Source organism: Psammomys obesus, unplaced genomic scaffold (genome assembly GCF_907164565.1).
Source record: "Psammomys obesus unplaced genomic scaffold, mPsaObe1.curated_primary_1811, whole genome shotgun sequence".
NCBI classification, from domain to species: Eukaryota; Metazoa; Chordata; class Mammalia; order Rodentia; family Muridae; genus Psammomys; species Psammomys obesus.
In genome coordinates this window covers 12,442,019-12,452,265 of record NW_026596109.1, presented here as the reverse complement: position 1 = coordinate 12,452,265, position 10,247 = coordinate 12,442,019, and the positions used below count along the sequence as shown (strand labels likewise).

At 42.5% G+C, this 10,247-nt stretch overlaps 1 protein-coding gene across 1 annotated transcript in view; it reads right to left on the bottom strand.

Annotated features, from left to right (window-relative positions):
- Positions 1 to 10,247, bottom strand: part of Faf1 (Fas associated factor 1) — a 284,522-nt gene that overhangs the window by 541 nt on the left and 273,734 nt on the right. The window lies entirely within an intron of this gene.

Genomic DNA, 10,247 nt, shown 5'->3' with positions numbered 1-10,247 from the left:
CTTTCTTTCTTTCTTTCTTTCTTTCTTTCTTTCTTTCTTTCTTTCTTCTTTCTTTCTAGGGGTTTTTTTGAGACAGGGCTTTTCTGTGTTAATTTTTTGGCTGTCCTGGAACTCACTCTGTAGACCAGGCTGGCCTCGAACTCACAGAGATCCACCTGCCTCTGCCTCCAAAATGCTGGGATTAAAGACAAGCACCACCACTGCCCAGCCTATAATTTCATTTCATCTAGTAGAGGTGTTAGTACTGACCTCAAGGCTAAGACTTAGCCACTTCCTGGATTGGTCCCTTTGGGGAAGACACAGATACACGTGGTTAAACTGAGGAATGGCATAGCTGAGACCGCTACTTGCTTAACTGTTTTGATCATTAGGACAACACCTAAACCTTTGGAGGGACAAGGGCTAGGCCCTTCCATTGAAATGACATGCAGCAAACACAGCATGGCCATTCCACTGTGTCCAAGGATGCTATATCCCAGGAAGGCCCCTAGGGAGATATATCACTATCTCTTTTTTTTTTTTTTTTTGGGGGGGGGAGGTATACTTAGTTTGAAAAAATGTGGCGAGCACATAATATAATTATATTTTACAAATTAAAAAAAATCAACTACTGAACTATAAAGCTAGATGAAATCTTGGTACAATTGGCTATGCTACATGAGGGTTCTTAGTTAGATTTTGCCTTCCCTCAGCCAGGGCAGAGATAGCATGTGAAGGTTTCATAAACCTAAGAAAAAGAAACAAAACAGTTATCAAAAGGGGTCATGACTTCTGAAAGGCTAAACAATACCAGGGTAGTGGGAAGGATACAGGCTTTGAAAATAGGAAGCCTCTGGTTTAAGTCACAACAGCAGAGGCTATCAGCTTTGTGACTCTTGTGTTATAGAACTGATGAAGATTAAATGAGAAAACCATAATCAGCATAGATGAACTAAATACACTGTGTATGAGAGCAACTGCAAAGGGAAATGGCCATGTGGGCAATGGGCTGCTTTGAGTGTGTGAAGGATGGATGGGTACTTTCTAGCTTTACCTAAAGCTGCTGCTCTGCTATTAAGATGAGCTCTGGGACCTTGAGTAAATATTACAGGCAGGTAATTTGTCTGCTCAACTTCTGCTCAACTCAAGCCACTCATAAAGAGATGGCTCTGCTTTCTTCTTACAGCTAGAGAAAGGGACCCTCTAGGTGCCAGGGATGGGTGTCAAAGACAGACTGGTAAGCTGATATGGAGGAAGACTGTCTTCAGTGTATCCATATGGAAACTTGGGATGCCCTGGAGGGTCTTAAAGGAGACATAACTACCCACAGCATCCTTTCTGCTTATAAAGAACCCAGGGAAAATCTTGTGCTACTAGTATCTGTGTGCTGGGCAGAAGGGTAGGCAAGGTGGAAGGGAGGGCCCAGCCTACTGTCTATCTTCCAATGCGCAGGGAGGGCAAGCTGCTGGCAAATGTTTACCCACTTCCCCAATTAATGTACAATACTGCACTGGCTTCTGTCAACAAACAGAGCTATGCTGTCACTGCTTCCAACACTGGCATTTCTGCCCAGCTGCTTCTGCTATTGTTCTTAATTAACATGCCCGAGCTTTTCCGGCATCTTCTACTTTGTTATCTGTGATTTGTAAACATAATGCTTATTGGGAGAAACCAAAACCATACTGGTGCCAGAGTTGTGAGCACAGGTAGAAAGATGTGTTAGGAAGCAAAGCAGGCTGGGAAGCTGGAGCATCACATCTGTGGGCACCCAACTGAGATGGTAGATGTGCAAGGGAAGACATTTATAACTCTTAGTTAAAAGTATAGTTGTCATTGATAAAACAGTAGCCAAGAAATAGTAAGTGATTTTCTCTAGTCACTTTACGTGGGACAACTGGGATTTGAAAAGGAGAAACAAAACTTTCTTGGACATCTCTTACAAGCCAGGTGCTTCCAGTACATTTCTCAATTAGTCCGTACAATAACCACCATGCCAGTCTGCAGAGGTGAGACAACTGAATCTCAATGCCATTGCCACTTGTTTAAGGCCTACAGTTAGAAGTCTGTCTACAGAGTCAGGGTTAAAAAGAGTAAAGCTGTAAGCCAGGCAGTGGGTTACAGCTTGTGAGTTCAAGGCCAGCCTGGTCTACAGAATGGGTTCAGGACAGCCAAGGTTACACAGAGGAACCCCGTCTCAAAAAACCAAAAAAAGTGAAGCAAAGATCTTGAACTAGTTAAACAACCAGAGTCCATTTTCCTATGTGTAACATGAGAACCCTCGTTTCTCTTTGCAGGTAGTGTGATAACTAAGTGAGACAACGTCAATGAAGCCTCGGGGCAGCCCAGGCTGGAGCGCTCCTAGATGGACAGCCATTACTGGCTCAAGTGTTTCCTGGAAAGCAACTCTAACCTCTCACTCGGTGCTTCTGGCTGTCTGTTTCTAGCCCGGTGCCCAGCAGGAGTGCTGCCCTTTCCCTGTAAGTAACACCGCCACTTCTGAGATCTCCTTCTTTAGCTGCAGTGAGCTCCTATAGCCAATGAATTGCTCTGAAATAAACAGAGCTTGCTGGGGCAGTCACACTCACAGGGCCCCTATGAGGACATCCCAACCCCACATTTTAAAGTTCATTTTATGTATTTGCCTTTAATGTTCCTTTTTTTCTATCTAGTCTTTTTTCTCTTTTAATCCATTCACTTAGTAATACAAACTATTAGTACAATAGTAGTATAACTGGCGAAAACATTAATATCCAATTATTTATAAACTTTCACTACACACTGAAAATGTTAACTCCTTTAATATTTACCATGGTTCTTGAGCTAGGTGTTATTATTTCTACTTGACAGGCCAGGAAACAGGCTTAGAAAGGCTGAGAATTTGTTCAAGGCCACACAGATAGTAAGCCAGAAATCACATCTGTATTCAGTCAGTCTCTCTCTTTCTCTTTCTGAGGCAGAGTCTCTTTGTTATGTAGCCTTGGCTGTCCTGAAACTTGCGATGTAGACCCAGCTAGCCTCGAACTCCCAACAGTCCACCTGCCTCTGCCTCCCGATTGCGTGTGCTGGGATTAAAGCATGCTTGGAACCATGCTTTAGTATTGTAGCTGCTAACCTACCTATCCTGTAGAGCTCCTGAACTCAGCAGGACTTTCAGGCCAGTGTTAACAAGGATATAGATAACATGATAGAGATAAAAACACTGTGAAACATACACTTAATATCATTTGATCCAAATGCTAGCCTTGTAAATAGAGTTACTCCTATTTTAACAGATGAAAAGATAAGAGATTAAATTAAACCCCACTGTTACTGAATTTTTTTTTAAATAGCCATTTGGTGTTCCACTGTCTAGTAGTGTGACTATTATATAGTTCTATATAACCAGAAGAGAGATTTTTTTTCACAGTGGCTTTAAAAAAGATTTTTTAAAATCAATTCTTTGAGACCTTCATGCAATGTATCTTGATCATACCAATCACTTTCTTGGCCTTTCCCTACTCCTTACCACTTCCTGCCCATCCACTTTTATGTGCATGTACTCCCACTTGTTCCCTGTCAACACACCACATCCAGTCTGTGATGGTTGACTACTCCGGCAATGGGGCCTGCCCTGTAGTGTGGTCCACATACCAGGTCTCACACCATTAGAGAAAACCAACCTTTCTTCTCCCAGCAACAATCAAATGCCAACCATCAGCTAGGGCTGGGGCACTGTGCCCATCTCCCCTCCATGCTGGGATTTTGTCTGGCTTGGCTTTGCTTAGGTCTTGTGCAAGCTGTCACGACTCCTGTGGGCTCATATAGGCACCTGCCTTGTATCTAGAAAGCCACTGACTCTTTGACCATCTTTTGTTTTTATAATCTTTACCCTCCATCTTCCTCACACATCCTTGAGCTTGAGGTGTCTGCTAAAACATCTGTGGCACTATTGTACCACGGGCATAGCTTTCGAGGCAGGCTGTTAATGCAGAGTGCAGGGTTACTACCAGGTGAGACTGACGAGGCCCTGGAGCACTCTGACAGCCAGCAGAAAGGACAAGGCTTCCAGCTGAGCAGCAGCTGGATTGTTCCATGTTCTGTGACTCAAGTGTATGATATATAAGGTAATTTTTAAATCTCAATACAAAATGTTAGCTCAACGGAGTGATAGATATGCTAATTATTCTATTTTGATTATTACATGAAGTTTGCTTGCATTCAGAAAAAACCACATCATACTCTATGCTGTAATTTGTAAGTGGGAGAATGCAGGGTACCAAGCTTCTCCCCAGTACCTAGCTAGTGGACATATTGTGAAAATACTCTGTAGTGCTCTGGTCCTCATTCTAGAAGAGCATGGATCATGTCAGAAGGGATCTCTTGGTAGGGAGGAAACTAGTCTCTTGTTTCCCCGAGAAGCAGCGGAGGACAAGAGAACTGTGTGTGGAGAGTAGCAACAAGGAGGCGGCACTGCTGTTGTAGGGTACAGATGCGCATAGACAAGTAGAAGGCAAAGCACGTGTGTTTGTGAGGCTCCAGGACAGAGCGCCAGGATGGAGAGGTAATGGGAAACAGAACTCTTCAGGGAAGCAGCAGGTACCGGTGTAGTTAGTAACAGCTGCTGCGTCTCTTCTGCCTTCTGGTATTTCTGCTTCCTGTCCTCGCAGTCATCATCATAGCAGCAAGTATCGCTTACTGAGCATCTCCCATGAGTTGGGTCTCTGCAGCATGCACTCTAGATTTATATGTGGTCTTTTAACTAGTCCTCAAGATGGCCTAGTGAAGTAAGTACTAGTGCCATGCTGTAGGTAAGGCCACCAAGGCTACCTGGCCCAATGTTGTAGAGACTCAATTTCAGAGCCAGGCCTGTCCAATTATAAAGCTCATTATGACCAGGATGGCCTGGCAAATGAACTTACGAACCTGGGAGGGGAGGGAGATGTCTGCTGCACTTAGAGACATCCAAATACAGGCATATTTACAGATGATGCTAAGAATAACATTTTCTGAACCTTTACTTCAAATCAGGCAATTGTTGATATACTCTGCATTTATAAAAACAATTTCTGTAATAGTCCTCCAATGCTGGCAAAATGATTAACCTTATTTTATGAGGACATTAAGTCACAAAGCAGACTGTCTAAACTATTGAAGCTATTAAGGACAGAGCCAGGGTGTGAATCAAGGCAATTTAGTTTTGGAATCCACTGAGTTACTAGGTTATACAGTTATAGAGATTGCTGAATGGAATATCCATATGGACAAAGAAGTTAGAAAAGATGGCCCAGAGTTTCTTTTGAGTAAAGCTTCCAGGATATAAGATCTTCACTTTAAGAATGGCAAAGGTCAAGGGTCATTAGAAAAAAATCCTGAAATGTTTATAAAATACGAATACAAAAACCTAATCTGAGTTTGTCTTCTGCCATTTACCTGGGACTTTAGTGAATTATCGACTTTCTAAATCAACAGAGAATGAACACATTGGGATTCCTTGTGGGAGGAGGGGTGTCTCAAATAAGAGGTACAGCTTGACTTTCTAGTTAGAGGAGGGAAGTCAACCATCTTGGTATTTTTTCACTGTACCTGGGAAACCTGAACGGGTACATATAGTCTCTCATTCAAACATTTTTAGCAAACTGACTTTGTAAAATGTTTATGCTAGCACAGATGTGATGTGTTCTCTGCCAAATAGAGCTTTTCTTTGCTATATCAATTTTCTCAGAAATTTGAAATTTTATATGCATTTTCCCATATGACCTCCCTGGGCTTCATTCAGATCCTGTTCTAAAATTAATACTCTGTTCTGAAAAATGTAAATGAATGTGACCGAGTCTCATCTTGTCCACACAGGAAATCTTCTGAGGAAAACACCTTCTAGGCCTTCATGTCACAAGAGGGCTACTTGGGACTCAGAAGGCATGTAACTTAGGCCACGTGAAATGGAGGATTAAGAATAGACAGTGTGCTATTTCAGGGATTCTGACATCTGTATTTTCTTTTCTTTTTTTGAGACAGGGTTTCACTATGTTGCTCTGGTGGCCTGGAATTTACTATGTAGAACAGGCTAGCCTCAAATTAATTTAGATCTCCCTGTTTCTGCCTTCTACATGGGATTAAAGACCTAAGCTGTTAGAGAATTCTTCATAGCTGCGTCACCCTGCCTCTCAAGTGTAGTAGAGATACCGCACCCTGAGCAAAACGTTACTCAAGAAAGAGCTGAGCACTGCTGAAAAGAGAAAAGAGCTGCAGTGACACAGGCAGTGCGGAAGACAGCCGTCCTGCCTGGCAGAGACGGGCAGGGTAAACTTCCGGGCTGAGCACCACTCACCCTTTCAGTTTCAGGCTGCCTACTTCTTTTCAGTCCTCAGCAAACGGCTTCTCTGAACCCCTCAGCTCACTACCAAGGCTGTAGGCCATCAAATCTTGCCAGATGGTGAAGTCCTAGCTCTCAAAGAGTAACTTTAGACAAGTTAACTTTCTTATTTAGGCTTTTATTTTGAAAATGTGGGGGTTAGTGATTAACATGAAATGAACAGCACTGCAGTTGAACTTTGGAGATCCAAACATTTGAGCTCAAATCAGTCTCAGCCAAATAAATAGAATGCTTAGGGTTCCAGTTTCCTTCTCTATTTGGTGAAAGAGTTGTTGGAGAACGAAAACAGCCATCACTGATAGTGACATATGGAAACTGGTTCTGTGCCTTCTCTGTGTTAGGAGATGCCATTTCATGGTATCACCTAATCAATACTTAGACTGGCTAGAGAGAAGTATACTTGGGTTTGAAACTGTTCTTCTCTGAGTTGTAGGATTCAATAATGTAAAACTTGGGGGAGGGTACATTTATTTTATATCCATACTTCCACATGGAAAAACTTCTGGATGTTCTTCCTGTTTCTCACAAGCTTGGTAAATTTGAGAAAAAAACAAAAACAAAAACAAAAACAAACAAACAAACAAAAAAAACAACTCTTGAGCTTAGTGTATGTTTATTCTCATTCTTTCTCTCTGTCTCTCTCTTTTTTTGGAGACAGGGTTTCTCTGTATAGTCTGGATGTCCTGGTATCACCGCCACTTGGCTCTCTTTCTCTTTCTAATAGCCAACCTGCTCTTATTTTACTATAAGGCACAAGGATCTGTAGTGCCCAGCTCTACCAATCCTTCGGCAGGGTAAGAAGTTCATCTAATTCAGAGTAAGGAATTTATCAGTAAACTCTTGACTGCAGATTCACACCCACCATTTGATCTTTTTTTTTTTTTGGGGGGGGGGTGTAAAAAGTGACAGATTATTCTTTCAATTGGTTTTCTGTCTTTCAGTTAGTCTAGAGATAGTCAAGTAAAGGGACGTTATTTAATGTCCCAAAGTCCCCAAGTCCCACACAGCATTAGGCATATTTATATGCAAAGCCACAGCCATGCTCTTCTTTTTAATGTGGAGATACCCTTTTTTTCTTTTTTACCTGGGTTGGCTTTGAGCTTGTAGAGATAGAGCCTCTTGCTTCAGTCTCAAGGACTGGGATTCCAGGTGCCTCAGATGTGGTGTGTGAGACGCTCCTTTAAAGCTAAGTCACCTAGCCCAGGAGGAATCTGCTGACTGTCCCTCTGAGAGACACGTACATATGGTCACATCATCTTACAGCTCTCAGAGCATGGCCCATATACTGTCTAAATTTCACAGCTCTGCTGGGCACTTAGGTACTAATCCTAGTTGTTACAGGGGGGAACACCATGGTGCAGATGGGAACAGAATTTGTCTTTGACTATAGAAGTAGACATAGGTGGGCTTACCCCGAACGCAAGTCTTCCCATCTTAAAGCCAAAGCATTTCTCCTCTGTGAGGCAGTACAAGGGCTGCATATGTAAGTTCCCAAAGTACAGTGAAGTATATCCAAGTTAGGATTTACTTTGATCTTGAGAGAACTGGTATTCTGGGTGCTCTGAACAACCTAGTTTACTTATCTCTCTTAGAAAAAAAAAAAAAAACACCAAAAAACATAATGATTATTCTCATTCACAACAGTTACCATTTGTTTGTTACTTTCTGTGGAGGTGAGATACTGTTTACACTGGCTCAAGTTATCCTCCCACCTCAGCTTTCTGAGTAGCTACAACTGCAGGCCTGCTGTTTAACACAGCTGGCTTGCTTCTCTGTTTTCTGCTTTCTTCTCCTCCTTCCCCAGGCTGGGCATTAAACCCAGGGCCTTATGCATGATATGCTGTGCTCTTTACTTGGCATTTGCTAAGTGCCACACACTATGCTAATTATCTCCCTATTACATAATTAAGTGATTATCACAATTTTAAATGCTCCTCTTATTCTATCTTATGAACTGGGTAAAAACTGATACGTTGTTAATGTTAAAATTTCTTCAAAAATTGGCATCTTGTCAGGGATGCCTTGACCACCTTTCCTTGCCTTGGTATTCCTAGTAGTGGCTTTGTGTTAGTGGGAAAATGTGGAGGTAACAGAGGGGATCCTAACAAGGGCAGATGCTCTTTAGTTTAAAAACAGGAGTAAATCAAAATATGCAGACCAAGCATGGAAAGAAGAAAGAACGTAAGACAAGGTAGAGAACAGCTAAGTCTCCTCGCCCTGAGATGTCAGTTCCCAAGATTAGTTCCTCGTGCACTCTGGAAGGCACAATTTCAAGTAATTAAGTACCAATCCTGCTTTACAAGCAGTTTATAAGCTTGTGGTCCACAGAAGCATAAACAACACAGGTGAAGTCACAGACTAGGACTCTGCAGTGTAGAAGACAAACCTAGTGCAGATTAGCCTCAGAGACATGCCTGTTTGCATATGCGATAAGTACTGGTTTCTTCATCCACTGGGAGCTGCCAGAAGCCACCGGGCTGGAGAGATTCTGAACCTGCCCAAGGCAGTATGGCTACCGCAGTGAGATACATGCAGTGGTTTGATGGTGGTAGGGAAACACCGATCTAGGGGCCAGACCTCTCTTGAGAGGTCAGTGTCACACAAGACAGCCAGGTCTTCCTAACATGTCTCTGGGTGTCTCTGAGAAGACTGCAGCACAACACTAATTAATGCCTGTGGCAGAGCACTGAGAAACAGGGAAAGGAGAACTGCCTGCTTGTTAAGTTTAACTATGAACCTAAAGGCCTTCTAAGAAATCCTGACCATTCCTTGCTCCAGAATCTCACTACCAGGCACAGTAATATAATAAACAAGTGGATTTTAAATCCCGGCACTCCATCTTTTGCACAGTCATAATCTCTTTTGAGAAGAGACTCAAATGTCTTATCTCTAAGATGGTGACAGCATTGCCTAGTACCCCAGGTGTCTTTCAATAAAGCATGTCCCTCTGGGTCTCTCTTCCATATTTCCATATGAAGAGTTGCATAAAAAGTCCCATCCTGTCGCCTTCTGCTTATGGTTCTTAAACAATTTCTTAATGAAAACAAGGCAATCCCTTTCTGTTCCAGCCTTTCACTTCCCCAGTTTGTACGTAGGTTGTGGTGGTTCTGACAAGGTTCTTTGGGGCCTTCAATGGTGGGCATAGCTGGGATGGCAGCTTGGAGACAGAACATGAAGAGCATAAATGTCTAGGTGACATAAACTTTAGAAGAATACTTCCCCCTCGCTGCAGAGAGCTAACTTAGTGGTGCACGCAATGTGTCTTCAACAGCAGCAGAACAGCTAGGGACAGTGAGAATGCTGACTGCATTTAATACCTAAGTAGGGCCATGCAAGCCAGCATGTGCGTACTTCTGCAGACAAGCACCGCTCAAGAGCTGGAGCTTTGAACAGGAGTTAAAAGACTTGAGTCTGTACGACATACAAAAGGCTTGCTGGTGTGATTTATTCTGATGTATTTACTTATCCAATTACCAAAACAGCAGGAGATCATTAAAATTTCTAGTTACCAGATGCAGCACGTTCAATATCTTAAATGTTACCAAGGCTTTCTCTGAGCTATTTTGATATTACACTTCATCTGCCCCAAAGCTTATGAAACTGGAAGGCAAGAGCCATGAACAGAGCCAGAACATTCTTTGAAGGCTGGTCCAGAAGGTCTGTGCAATACTAAACCTGTATCAGAAACTCCCACATTCCTGGACTTAAGGAAAAGTTCTATGATGAGAAATGAAAGTATTTGGGAAGAGACTTCAGTCAAGTCTTTTCTATCTCTAAGCTTCCATCTTGTTAAGTAAGGATGCGGACACTGTTGATCTATTTTATACAACTGCCATGAACACCATCATAGTTTGCTTTCTCTTGAATTTCATACAAATGTCTTGTGGAGAAGACAGAGCAACCTTAAAGTACCTTG